Source organism: Lissotriton vulgaris, chromosome 7 (genome assembly GCF_964263255.1).
Source record: "Lissotriton vulgaris chromosome 7, aLisVul1.2, whole genome shotgun sequence".
NCBI lineage: Eukaryota > Metazoa > Chordata > Amphibia > Caudata > Salamandridae > Lissotriton > Lissotriton vulgaris.
In genome coordinates, this window is record NC_141695.1 from 882789747 (window position 1) to 882804218 (window position 14472).

Here is a 14472-nt window from a genome sequence, read left to right on the forward strand (position 1 = left end):
CTTTCTCCCTAGCTCTGCTCACCCCACCTCACACCACCTCTTATTTTTTTCCTGTTTTTTTCTTTTTCTTCTCTTCCGTTGTCCCTGCTATCTTCCCCCTCCCAGCCCCTCTACCCTGGTACCTCTCCCCCATCGCCCCGGCTCGCCTGTTCTTTGCTAATCGCGGCCAATGCACCCCATCTCCGTTTTACCCCTGCTGCGTCCCTATAGTGCCCACTGGAGTCCTAGGTTTGTTGAAATTATAACAGCATTATACCATACATTGTAGTGTGGTAAATGTTAGGTTTTCCTTATGTGCAATATCCGAATAAAGAATTGTGAAACAAATAATAAGGTGCCGTCTCAGTGTCCCTGCCCCTCACAGTAGCCACATCCCTGACCTTTTACTATCCATGTACCACCAGGGCAACTAGAATTATGACATTCTGCATCAGTTGTCACATAATTTTGAATTTACCGCATTTGGCACACAATCCCTCATCATCTGCTGCATTTATTGCATATTTTAACAAACAAAATTTGTTTTTACCTCAAATGCATCAAAAGTTACCATAAATGATGTGGAATGGGTTGCTGAGCACTGGAAGTACGTTTGCCAAGGTTGCGGAGTCACCTCTCAATTGCCTGTTTCTGTATTTGGGTGTTAAACGGCCCGGGTACCAATCAGGGGAAATCTTTGACCGAATATGTGTAAAAATGACGACGTAATTAAAGTAACACCATCACAAAATGCGTTTCCATACGCCGCACAGAATGTATTTTCTTGACACAAAATTTACTTAATCCTAGTACCACGTAATTTGGTCTTCCTCTGCCGCATAATTCCGGTGGCCCAACTAACATCCCCTGTCTACGCGGTCTGGTCAATGCATCTCACGGCAGTGCTGAGAGCAGCGCTCGTTGACAATGCCCCAGGGAGATGCTAACTCCCAAAGTTGCAGCTTCCTCCGTAGACCCACACGTCAACAGCTTCGGATCCGCAACTCATTTTAGATGCAGGGCCACTCCTTGCTTCCAAGCTCACTTACTCTCCCACCCTGTCTTAAAGCCGCCTCCCTAATCCCCTTAATGCATGACCGTTTATCGGAGGTTGCACGAGAGACTTCAGTCAGCGCGCTTCGGAGGGCCGAGAGGACGAGGATTGGTCAGATTTCACTGCACTTCAATCTGCGGCCAACGGTGAAGGCCAAGGAAGGTCGAAGCTGGACTCCAATATGAGAAAAAAAGGGATACTTTTTTTTTTATTGTAGGGCTAAATCCTGGGGGAGAGGGTGGATTCAAAGGCCTGGGCGGATGTGAAACCGGTCTTCTGTTTAAATGCACGCGGGACAGTGGTTTGAATTTCAACGGCAAGAAATAAAGTAACTACCTTCATTGCTTCGGGCTACAACTACTGATCAAAGCCCGTGTTTCTTTATTAAAAAGCTTGAATAATCCCAGCAGCCGGAACTCCTTTAAAGAATCCAATTTCCTTTATTTATTTTTTGATCAGCTCGAAAACACTGAAACGTTTGTTCATCTTAAAACATTCTTTAGCACGTTTCTAGATTACAAGACTTAACTTTTATTCAAAAACGTTTAATCTCGAATTTGCAAGCAGTGGTGAAAAACCAGACATAAAAAAGACAGTGTTTGATGGGGTGAAAACAATAATACATCAAAAAAGTGATGATTGCGTTATGAATACAGAGAAGGGTGATGGAACGCCACCAACATTCTCGGTAGCAATAACTGATATTATGCATCCAAAAGATGTGAAAGTGAAAGCACTTAATTAGCATAGGCTTCTAAAACTTTTCCTGGTACCCCTTCACTGCTAGTGCTTACTGGTTGCCTGAATGAACTTCTCTAAAAATAAGCTAATTTTCCTAAATATTTACTCAAAAACTATCAAAAGGTTTGCAGATTGGTACTAAGTCCTGATTTTGCTATCGAATACAAACGCAGAGAAACATGCAGAATTTTCCAGAACATCAGTCGCACTGTGCTGACACACACCTTATTATATTTGTGGATAAATGAGTATCAATTATCCTGGCTTTAGACAAGGAAAACTAAGGCCTAGTGTGTTTCAAATAGGGTGGTGGATGTGTAAACTATTTGTTGGCTTTTAACTGGAGGACAACAAAAAAGGGGAGGCGCCTGGGCACCTAGCTTGCTACTTGCCAGTGGCCTCCAGTTCCTGCTTGTTCCACTTTGATCCAGTTGCCGCCTTTTGACCAAGTCACACCTCTGCTGCCTGGGTATTTACCTCTCACTGTTCTTCGCGCCAACAGAATACCTGCCCACACCAGGAAATACTAAATGCAGGCTGCAGCACAACTATGCAGTGGACGCCCACAGAGGATGCGCCGATGGCGCACTAAAGGCACGCCAAAGAGAAGCCTGTCTGCTTCTGGACGACACCCAGTGCCAGGAACCTGGTCCCATGACCATCCAATGTAACATCACAACCACAGCCGCCAACGAACGCTGCCACTACTCCTCCACGACACCGGCAAACACACTGCTGCCACGCATCCCTCAGCATCACGGTAGGACTTTCTTCAGCATCCATTGCAATTTCACTTGAGACACCTCAGATGCCGATACCACCACCTCCAAACAACTGACGCACGCCGCCACCACCAACCTGCACCAACTGTCCGCCATGCCCCTCAATGTCCGATCCCTCTGGAAACACGCCACTGAAATCTGGGATCGCCTCAACAGCTACACAACAAAACCTTCTCTACCTGTCTAAAACAGCTTAACCCAGCCTCCAGCCCGGACATCGCTGCAGCCATCCTACCTGCCCCAGGACCGAACTCACAAACCAGGAGGAGGACTCTACAAAAACACGATTGACTGCACCACCTCCATCTCCACCAACAACAAACTCATGGAACACCTCCACTTCAAAATACGAAGGCACTACGCCACCCTTAACGGAACCCTCGCCTACCATTCCACGGGCCCCTGAGTAGAATTCTGCAACCACATTGCAGACTTCACTGCTCCCCTCTCCATCAGATCAACCACCACATCCTTCTCGGGACCGCAATTACCTCCTGGAAGACACCACAGACCCTAACTCTAAGGCACTCCTCGACAGTCTGAGCAACCTCAGACTCACTCAGCTCATCCACGTACCAACCCACACAGAAGGCCACACACTCAATCCTATTTTCTTCTCCAACAATAGGATCACCACCACCCACACTGTCCTGCTTACGTGGTCCAACCACTACATCATATGAGAATAACAAGGGCCCCCTGATTGAGAAATAATATAATTCCTAGGACAGGGAAAAACAGTTTGTATATAACAATCCTAGGCAATCACAATAACAATTTTGGAAGAACGGTTGCAAAAAAGGAGGACATACAAAAATACATTATTAAAAACCTATTTTGTATTTTAATACACATTCATATTACAAACCTATTTGTATTTTAATACACATTCATATCACAATCATAAATCATACATATTAATTTCAAAGAAATTCATAATTGTACTATACAATTAAAAACCAATATTATACTAAACAACAAATGAACAAGAATTCAACTTAAAAACATTTAATTTAAAAGAGGTGGCATTTAATACAGTCGACGCACGTTTGGGCGTTAGGAAAACGCCTTCTTCAGGAGCCACAGACAATTTTAATAAAAAGAAATTCCCAAAATTGATACTGAAAAGAGACCAATAACACTTTTTCAGGTTGGAAATTTGATTTTATAGTCCCTCGAGTAGTTACCTTTCAAGAGAATAGGATATTCAAACAGGCAGTTGTAGATTAATTGTTTATATGAATCTCAATGGACCATGTTTCCAAAGGTTGCACATCTGGTATCAAAAATGTATAGGAACGATTTCACACAGGCAAGAAGTTGATTGTTCGATGTATTTGAAAATGAGATGCAAAGCCGCACAATTTAAAGGTGATGTGGTCGCAATGGCTGCCGTGTTGTATCAAAAATGATCCCAAGATGAAGGACTCAATGTGAATAGATCGAATTAACGCCGTGCGAATAGCGGAACTCGCGTATATAGGGATTCTTTGTCGAGTCCTTTAGTGAGCTACCAGAGGAACCGATTTCAGGCACAAGGGTCTAGCTGCAGCCGCTAAGGATAGCTGTTGGCGCCACACGGCTACTAAAAGAATATGAATTTAGTAGCCGTGAGGCGCCAAAAGCTATCCTTCGCGTGGGCGTCCTTCACTATTGTAACCCGCCGTTAACTAGATCGTTTGTCGTATAAGCCGGTAGACGCCTACAGCTATCTTCTGTTTAGACATCGATTCATATGACAAGCGGCTGCAGCTAGACCCATGTGCCTGAAATCGGTTCATCTGGTAGAAGGGGGCCTATGCAGAAAGTGTTCAGGTGAAGTGCATGAGGTCTGTGTGTGTGAGTATAGGGCTCTGCAATGAACTTCTGGCTGTAATTAACACAGAGTGGTAGTCACATTTGTGTACATTTGTCCTCTCTCAGCAGATAGGTAAGTAGCTATCATAATGTTCATATTTGGTTGGTAACAGGTGGATTTATCATCTAGGAATAGACAAGACTTAGATGTTGAGGTTTAAAGGGGTGTGCCAATTGTTATGCTACGATCTAATAGCCACACCTATGCTTCAAGTTTGGCGAGGAGTGTATGTTGGATAGGGTCGGGCATGGAAAATAGCATCTTATTGCCAGGTGACTGGAGCATAAAAACATAATCTGTTTGGGAACAGACAGATATTTAATGCCCTCCTGGGTTCTAGCTAATGAAAGATGTTGCTAATCGAGAAGGTTTCAGCTCTTGGTTGTCAGAGAATAAAATACAAGCAACATACATTTTTTGAAGAGAAGGATGGCATGGTGTCAGAAACCATTCAGAAGTTACTAACCCTCAATTTAGGTGATTGAGTTAATTTGCTCCTGAGGTCCTGGGGCAGAGCTATTAGGACCATGAACACTGAGCACTAAGTACGCCCCCTTAGGGCTGGACCCTCAGGGTATTGAGATGAGCAGACTATGTATTAACCAAGGAGGTGGTGCGGGGTTATAGGACGATGTCCTTCTGTGGGCCCACAGAAGGACATCGTTCCCCTGGCTCCGGTAACGCAGATCTCTGCACCGCGAGGCGATCCCGCCCAAAGTGGAAATTATCTTAGTATCCCAAGCGGTTCTCCGGTATCCAGTGTGATGCGAGGACCTTGCCTTGACCCAAGAATTCTTCACAGGCGGTTGTTTAATTACAATAACTAAATCTGGCAGGCAAACGCTGTAAATATGTCAGTCCTGATGATGGTCCCATAGAATTGAGCATAAGGGATCGAAACGTCGACTTTGTATAGTGCTTTCACAACCTAACTATTATGTCAAATCTAATTGTGTCTGGCACTTATTTGGCATAACTTTAATGTAACACTGATTGAAAAGTGGCCAATATATGCTCATTTTTTGCCTGTTTAACTCTTTTATTTTCTTCTGAACTTTTGTTTGTTCTCTTTATTGCTTTTTGGTACAGGATTGTGCCTTGTTATTTTAAAACTACATTTCTTATATTGTTGAAAATAAATATCCTGTCCGGCTGGGCAGTGATTGAATATAGCCTTCTATAATGATCTATATTTTATTCTTCTGTTTGATTCTATGAAGCTAAGGACCTTTGTCTTTAATAGCAGAAAATGTTTTGTATCAAGAGTTCCTGTTTAAATTGCAGCTTTCGCTGAACAGCAGTTATTTCAAGGGGAACTCACAATTTAAAAGAGATACACACATTTTCATCTTTTTATGGTCTTCGAGAGTCTAGAAGATAAAACAAATGAACTAGGCTATAAATGAGTTGGTAATATGGATAAACTGTAAAAAACTTTTTAATTTTAAAATGTTTTTTAATGTATCCTAGTTTTAAATTATGGAAATTGATTTTAAAACAAATAATTAATCTTTAGAATAATGCTTTATGGTTGTGATAACTAAATAAAGTTTCTCTTGAATTGAATAGAGTCTAGAATCATAAAGTGTCACAGAGATAAATGAACAATGCATTTGTAAATTACAATACTGGAAGGAACCACCATCACTGACTGGACTGTGGGAGAATTCAGATAGCACTAAACAAATGGGGTCAGGCAATACCCTGGATGAGTAGGTAGAGTTAGTTGTCCAAAACATAATGATTAGATACGACAAATCTCCCTATGAAATAGAGGACAATGTACTTCTACAATTAAACGAAAGCCCAGGACTTCATTACACAGGAAAACAAGCATTTAATGTGCAAACAGATGTAAATACAGGCATGCACAAATACGGTTTGAATGTGTTGCATTTACACATGCTGTTTAGCGCATTGACGACACTTCTATTGGATTTGACGCGGCTGGGTACAAAGCAGAAAAAAATATTTTTTTCTGTCGAGAATGCATGTAGGAATTAAAGAATTGAAGAGGATAAAAAGTGGGCCAATTGAGTGTACTTTAGAGATTTAAAATAGTCCCTCATGCAATCCAATTGAAGTGGTTTCCTAGGGGGTAACAGGATACACCTACCACTAGTATGATGTGAGAGGGAAATACAACTCTGGGTGAAGACAAACCCCATGATACATATATTCTAAGAAAATGGTAACAATAGGCAGTGCATATAGCTGTGTGGTTAAGCCATGTCTAAAAATTCTAATTGGAGATGTATATAGCTAAATGAGCGGATTTTCAAAACTTAACCGATGTTACCATACTGGATGGTATTCACTTCAAAGTGGAGAGCGATGTGTACCCAAGGACAACCTGAACTGATTCTGAATACAGTTAATCATTGAATGACAAAGCAAAATAATTTAATTCTGAAGAAGACCCTGTAGTAAGATGTATCACATGCCACAAAGGCGTAGACGCTATTGATAAAAAAACTCAGAATCTGTATAGTTACTAATGTATTTTTGTAGACCATAAAGTAAACAGTCTTACAGGAAGTCTTCCAAAAACAATACAATGTGTAACTGAAAACAAATTAATGTTAGCGCATTAGTTAGAGTGTCTTTCACCAAGGCGTGAGTTTATTGGGTAGGTTGCAACTATAGAATTACAATCAGCCATTACCTAAAATTGTGATTTTTATATTTGAATCATGAATAACACAATCTGTACATGGCATCCTAGGATTTTTTTGATCAACATTATTTTGATAACAAAAAATGTAAAACAAAGTGAATTAATTTTTCACGTCTAGTAATCTATTAAAGTAAGTATCAAAATTTGGTAAACCTATGGGGGTCTAAACACAGATGATAAAGGTAGAAGGTACCCACTAGATTAGCATTACGATTGTATAACAACGTACAAAGAAAACAAAAATGTAGTAGGTTGGGAATTAGATAGTACATTGCAAGATAAATAAAATTGCACAGTTGGCTACTGAAGTATTAGTTGTGTACTGCAACCCTAGAGCGTAAGGACAAACAATACACAGGAAACTTACCACTACGGCACATGTTTTAAAAAAATAAGCACACATTTTATAGCAATAAGCATGCACAAATAAGTGTGCCCATTTACAGCAGAGTGACCGAACAGCAGTCACAGTGAACTTGACCTCTACATCACTACTCCAGTTCCCACTTTGTTCGTCTGCCAAGGATGACCAAAGCAAGCGTGACTCCTTGCAGCACTTGAGTGTTATGGCGATATCTCTTGCAATTTCTAAACCCTGACCTATTTCTGGCAAGAGACAAGTAATCCCAAAGCCATCATATCTACTCTTCCCTTTCCGATACTTCACTGCCTTCAAAAATCTAAATTCCTACTCAAACATACCACTTTAATTTAATCCACATTTCCACATGATAACTACTCACAAATCACTCCATGCAATCTCTTGTCCATGCTCATTCAGCCCACAAATATGATATATATATCTATGATCTTATCAACCGACAGCGTTCACATCCTCTTTCCAGTAAACAATTCCTCAACACCCCCTCACTCCACCCAGCACATTTTTCGACGAGCTCATACGTGGTGCCAAAATATCCTCCACTATTGTTTCACACAAGTCCTCTGACTGCTGAGCTATCATTCACAAATGCACCGTCCCTGCTACACTTCTCTCCTTCCACACAATACACTTTTTTCTTAATTTCAAAAGTTTTTATTGGAGATTTTAGTACAAAATAAGCAGTTGGCAAGCATACATGAACAGAATACATTGCAAGTATTGCGATTATATATAAATTATGGACGTCAAGTAAAAAGGCAGGTAAAATTTATCAGAGAGCTCAATAAGGCATAAATACCGACGTTGCTGAACCGTATAGTGGGAAAGTAGAAAGAGAATAGAAAGAGTGGGAGATAGAGAGGAAGCAAATGGAAAATAAAACAAAAAGGTAAAGAAGAGAGTCAACAGACGGGTGATGCAAACGACCTGGCGAGTCTAAGTAGGATGAGTCAGCAAGACAGCACTAGAAGACATAGATATCTTGGTTGTGAATCAGTGTAAAGTGGTGTTGGCAATATTGGCGAAAAAGGCGTCCATAGTCATATCTCAGGGGGTGTTGATCAGTTCAAGCTATCGATACAGTCTGCTCCATAGAGCGTTATAAGTGAAGACCAGGGATACTAGGTAAACAGGATGGAGTGTGTACCCCTAATGTATCTAAGCCATTCCCACCATGTGTTATTGGAGGCATTCGCAGTGATTTTCAAGAGGAAAGTTTTTATGAGCCAGGGTGAACATAAGATCGATTAGAAGTAAGTCATCCCACTGTAATCCAGTAGTGAGCCAGGGATTAAAAACACCACAGTTGGAAGACAAAAAGTTCCTAGGGAGATTAGTATTAAAGAAGTCATCTATGGTGTTGTGAACCTTCGTCCAGAAATTGTCTAGCAGGTGGCAGTCATACATCATGTGGCATAGATCTGCATTTTTGGAGTGCCTACTTCAGCAGGTATGTTTGTCTATGAGCCCTGGTGTGGCCAAGTGGTGCAAAGTCCAGAAGATTCAGTGAAGAATATGTAGTTTTGACTGGGCAAGATTTGGTGATATTTTCTCGGTGATTGGGGAAGCCCCCAGTTTTGGCCAGTCAATATCTGACAGGTTAGGTGTTTTGTTTTGGGACCAGTCAGTGCATCACTTCTGATGAGTAGCGCCACATAGCAAAGTAGTTAGTGGTCTGAACTTGGCATATATCCTAGATGCCGCATGTCCATTTCTCTTGAATAATGTTAGGAGAATTTATCGCTTCTCGGATTTTTTGGCTAAGATCAAGTGTAATGTTAGGAGAATTGGATGTGAGGAATCTTTGAAAGGGAAGCATTTGTGTTTGGAGATGGCAACTTTGAGTTTAAGGAAGTAATAGAAGTAAGCGGGAGCAATGTATTATTTTATGTTTAATATCACAGAACGATAGAGGGTTTAGACTAGAGCCAAGGTCACCCATCGTACAGATTCCTTTTAGCCTCCACGAGCTTCCTATGAAGATACTAGGGTCACATTTAATATCCTTATAGAACCAGATAGAAGTTTCACAGCTTACAGTTGCAGATCGAGATATAGTAAGACGTTTCTAGCGTGTTTCAAAATCAGGTTGTCAAGAATGTTATGATCTTTGGAAATGGTTCAGAGAGACATCAGTGAGAAGTCGTCTGCAAACAATTGTTTGAAGGAAAGCCAAGGAGATCTGAAGCCAAGTGTCTTATCCAGCCATTTCGCACTTTGGGTGGCCAGACAACCTAGTTGGTATTTTCCGAAGTCTGCAAGGTTAGCCTTGCCTATATGTTTGGGTAAATAACGTTTTTTTTACAGAGAAATTAGTTTTTTTAGAGTTCCAGAAGTATTTGCTGATAATGCAGTCTATGTTGTCGCAAAATCCACACAATTAGGGGATCGGGGACATGCTTGTAAGTAGTTAACAATTAGAGCGATAACCATTTATATGGATTCAAGCTTACTCCGCCATATCAGGAATTTTGGTGACCAGCTTTCTAGGAAATTTTTTACCTTTTGGAGAACCAGGGACTCGTTATATTGTATAGATTTGGTGAGGTTATTTCTATTTCTATTTCTGGATTTGGTGAAGCGCAACAGCTACCCCAGAAATGGGGCGTCCCGGCGCTGAGAGACATGCTCACACCTACTAGACGGGGAAGTAGAGAGGGCCCTAGAGAGCAGGAAAGAGGTAGGTCTTGATTGCTTTGCGAAAGACTGGGAGACTGTCTATGGAACGTATGCTGATCGGGAGATCGTTCCAGAGTTTGTGTCCGAGAGCGCTAAAGGAGCGACCTCCAGTGTGACAGAGCCTAGTTCTGGGAACTTCCAGAAGAAGTTGGTTAGAGGAGCGTAGATCACGGCCAGGAACATAGGGTCGGGCCAGGTTTCGCAACAGGGGGGGCTTCCCTGTTTGACAATCTTAAAGATCGTAGTAAGAGCTTTGAATTTAACTCTGTGTTCCACCGGCAGCCAGTGGAGCTTGCGGATGGTGGCTCTGGCTGAGCATCTGCGTGGGAGACCGACCAGCGTTCTAGCCGCCGCGTTCTGGATACGTTGGAACCTAGCCGTTTCTGCTTTGTTTGCTCCCAGGAGGAGGACGTTCGCATAGTCCAGGCGTGACAAGATGGTTGCCTGGACGATTAGCTGGCGGGACTTTGAGTCAAAGAGTCCGAGTATAGGCCTGAGGTTCCTTAGGAGACCTATGCAGGTGGCTGCTACCTTTTTAGTGTGTGACTGGAAGCTGAGGTTAGCATCCATCCAGACTCCCAGATTTTTTACACAGATTTTAGGGAGTGGAGTGGTGCCGAGGGATGACGGCCACCAGTGCTCGTTCCAGAGGCTGGTGTTTCGGCCAAGGAGGAGCACCTCGGTTTTCCCAGCATTAAGTTGGAGGAAATTATCCGTCATCCATTGTGCCACCGCTGCCATGCCCTCTCTGAACTTGGATGCCGCGGTGGACGGGCTTTCCGAGAGGGTGACGACCAGCTGGGTGTCGTCGGCGTAAGAGACCAGCGTGAGCCCCCACTCTTTGGCCACATCCGCGAGCGGCTGGACATATAAGTTAAAGAGGGAGGGGCTCAGCGCTGATCCCTGGGGGACTCCTTGAGCTATGGGATGGGATTTAGAGAGAAATGGGGGGGACTGACACCTTGAAGGTTCTATCCTTAAGAAAGGATTGGAACCATGTAAGAGCGAGGCCAGTCACACCGGCCATCTCCAGACGTTTCAGAAGAATGTCATGGGATACCGTGTCAAAGGCTGCGCTGAGATCTAGAAGGATCAGCGCAGCACTTTGACGGAGTCTAAAATCGTCCGGAGATGTTCGGTGGTGGCCAGTAGGGCAGATTCAGTACTATGGCCCGCTCGAAAGCCATTTTGGGATGGATCCAGGATTCCGTGCAGGTCCACAAGCTTCGAGAGGATGCCGTTGACATGGGCTTCTGCTATTTTAGATATCCAGGGGAGGAGGGAAATTGGCCGGACGTTTTCCGGCTTGGAAGGGTCAAGGGTGGGTTTTATGATTATCGGCGATACCCACGCTTACTTCCAAGCTATGGGTACAGAAGCAGAGGTAAAGGAAAGGTTGAGGATATCCAGCATGGGGGGTAGAAAAAAATCAATCGAGTCCAGGAAGTGAGAGGGACTCATAGGGTCAGCTGGAGAGCCAGACTTCACTTTCTTGCAGAGTTTGGTCAGGTCGGCAGCCGTGATGGCAGGGATTTGGGTGAGAGGGGTAAGGGTGTAAGCGGGTGTCTTAAATTCTTCAGAGTGAGGAGGGTTCTGCAGAAAGGTCGCATAGATTTTTTGGACCTTTTCAACGAAGTATGTTGCCAACTGCTCGCATTGCTCGTTGGATGAGATTTTAGGGGAGGGGGATCTAGGGTCCCCAGAATTTGAGGCCTAAGTTTTTTTTTAAAAAGTGGGTTGCCACGCTATGCCACAGGAGCCTAGAACTTCTTTGGTGAAGGTATTGTTATGTGGACTGACCTCAGACTTATCCTTATTAAGGGTATATCCCGAGACCAAGGAGTATTCATCGATCTTGGCCCTAGTTTCAGGGATAGCAGTATCTGTGTGTTCTGTTATTATTAGGATGTCATCTGCGTAGACAACGGTTTTGAAGGATGTGCCATTAATGTTTACCCCAACTATGTTTTTATGTTCATTGAACAAGAGCAAAAGTGGTTCAATGGCTAGTAGGAAATAAGGGGGGACAGAGGACAACCTTGTCTTGTGCCTTGTTTGAGTGGAAATGAGTCAGATAATACCCTATTTGACCCGACTTTAGAGCTGGGCTTTGAGTATAGGGCCATTACCATCTTTATAAATGACTCGCATAAATTGAAGCAGGATATTGTGGCCTTCAAGATTGCCTGTGCAACTCTAGCAAATGCTTTTGCAGAATCCAATGCTATGGCTACTACTGGTGAGTTTTTGGTTTTAGCAATATGTAATGCATATCCTAATATTATCATTGGAGAACCTGCCTTTGAGGAAACTAGCTTCATACAGGCCAATCAGGAATGGTACCATCGTTTTGATTTGTTTAGCCAGAATTTTCACGAAAACTTGCAATCTAAATTAATGAGCGAAATTGGCCTGCAATTTTCAGGAAAGGTGTGATCCTTCCACTCGTCAGGTATTTGAGGTATAATTGCTTCTGCAGTGGTCCACCCAATGTATCCGGTAGGCCTGGGTGGAGTTCTGCACACTGCGCAGATGAGCAAAATTGGCCTGCAATTTTTAGGAAAGGTGTGATCCTTGCAGTCTTTAGGTATTTGATGTATAATTGCTTCTGCAGTGGTCCACCTAATGTATCCGGTAGGCCTGGGTGGAGTTCAGCGCACTGTGCAGAGTTCTGCAAGAGTTCGGAGAGCGTTAGGTTGCGCCGTTTACACAGATTTTTAGCACCGGGTGTTTGAACCGAGCTGGAAAATCTTATCAAGCGGCACCATGCGCTGCACACGACGGTGCTGCTTTTTTCTGCTGCTCGAGTAGATTTTCTACTCGAACTGCAGCTTCCTCAAGGTGAACTGATGGTTTCTCACAGTGAGCGGTTGACAACATCCGCAACCGCCCGTGTTGAGAAATCTTGCTGGGAGGGGATTTAGCATTAGGTTTAAATGCTTGCGCTCAGCAACTTAACGTTGTCGAGAGCGAGGGTGTAAGAAACTTCGCTCGGGGAAGTTCTTCAGAACTCCGTGTGGTCCGCGGAATGCGGAAAACTATGCAAATGGAGCGGATTCCCCGCCTATGCCTAGTATCCAGTTCCTGCATACTAATGAAAGAGGCCTAATAGAGGTAGTCGCAGCTCATCCATGAACAATTTATACAATTGAGCAGTAAGGCCATCTAGCTCAGGGCTTTCCCAACTTCAAGAGTTTTGATAGCTGATTGCAGCTCCAAATCGACAATGGCCTGATTTAGTTTCTTTTTTTTTAGATTTATATAGCACGAACTTGACCCAAATGGATCAGAGCGCTTTACATTAGCCCTAGTTGCGTTACATACTGACACATTCATTTTGTTAGGCACAGGGAGATTAAGTAGAGACTGGCGTTTGGAATCCAGTTTAGGGAGATTGAGTTTGTCAAGGTATATCAAGCTATCCGAGGAATGAAAACAGATATATTCATTGTACAATGTTCAGTAGAAGTCTAGAAAGACATTGGATATTTTATAAGGATCTAAGCATAACTGTCCCTCCCTGTCTCGGATAGGGGTAATTCGTGAGCGGTTTTGTCTGTGCTTTAAGGAGCGGGCTAGAACTTCACCAGCGGTGTTGCCAGCGCACAGGTTTGAGTTAAACTTTTTCACCCATTGACCAGCCCTGGTGCACAAGGGTTTATTACATTAATATTTTTCTGGTTTAAGATGTACCACAGGAGGATGCCCTTCTTGGAGTAATGTTTAACTTCTGTTTAATTCTGGTTTCCAATTTTTTCCATCTAGGTGTCTGCAGATATGAGTTTTGCCTTGTAAGAGTTGGGTCTCCAGGACTTATCAGTTGGGGTAGTTGCAGCCCAGTTTAGCGAAGTCAAAATGTATGAGTGATCGGAGATCACTTGGGGTTCGATGGAAGAATGAGATATCACACAATACGTGTTTTTGAATGACTTTCAGCATACGTAAAAATTTCACTGACATGATCTATTTTATGAAACCCAATCAGATCCACGTGACATGGTCTCCTATTTTTCTCAGCAAAATCTTTGAATGGGTGCTATTGTTTTAACTGCAAGATCACAGAGACCACCACAACCCCCTTCACAACTGCAATCTGACTATTGGTACACTGCTTTATTAATTAAGCCAATCAACTCATGGACAAAATACAAAGCGGATCCCTTTCTCCTATACCTCTCAAGGACCTTTAAAACCACTGCCGATCAAGTGCTGCTTTGTACCCTTACAACCACATGGTCACATCAAGTAATGTGCTTACATGTTTAATCTCTTTCCTAACAGAAAGGCAAGAACATTTTTAAATCAGGTTGTGCAAATCGC

General features: G+C 42.9%; 1 protein-coding gene across 3 annotated transcripts in view; it reads right to left on the minus strand.

Annotated features, from left to right (window-relative positions):
- LOC147702609 (proton-coupled amino acid transporter 1-like) overlaps positions 1-14472 on the minus strand; it is a 494150-nt gene that overhangs the window by 89118 nt on the left and 390560 nt on the right. The gene's annotated exons all lie outside the window — the stretch shown is intronic.